The sequence below is a fragment of the Lepidochelys kempii genome, chromosome 1 (genome assembly GCF_965140285.1).
Source record: "Lepidochelys kempii isolate rLepKem1 chromosome 1, rLepKem1.hap1, whole genome shotgun sequence".
Lineage (NCBI taxonomy): Eukaryota > Metazoa > Chordata > Testudines > Cheloniidae > Lepidochelys > Lepidochelys kempii.
Window position 1 is genome coordinate 260,253,541 of NC_136380.1, and position 596 is coordinate 260,254,136.

A 596-nucleotide genomic window follows, 5' to 3' on the forward strand; every position below is an offset into this window, starting at 1 on the left:
ACTGTATTTGCCTATAGCACACATCTCCCTTGCCAGTCCCTCCTGTGTAATTTCAGTCCCTAAATAGCCTATGTCATGATATATTCTTAGATACATTTCCCAGTGGTTTTTCCTTGTAGCAATTTATGTCACAAGGTCTTGTTATAAAACTTTGGGTGGCTGGCTCTAGCTATATAATTCTCAGTTGCTGCCTTCTCTTTTTTTCTAAATATTTAGTTTCTTTCCTGCCAAAGCAACGATGATCTGTGTCCAAGCTGAAACTTTGGGGAGAGATTAAGTAAATTTTTAGAAGAAAACTGAATGACTCAAGGGATTAGGGATGCAGCATGGAAATTTTCTCTCTAGGTAGCCCAGCTCTTCAAGTTATTACCATCTGTCAGCAGCACCCTAGGCTGAGTTTGGGGAATGGAGAGATTGTCAGGTCAGTTCCCAGTAAGTGAGCAGGTGCCTACATCACCATAGTTATTAAAGGTTTCAGAGTAGCAGCCATGTTAGTCTGTATTCGCAAAAAGAAAAGGAGGACTTGTGGCACCTTAGAGACTAACAAATTTATTTCAGCATAAGCTTTCGTGAGCTACAGCTCACTTCATCGGATG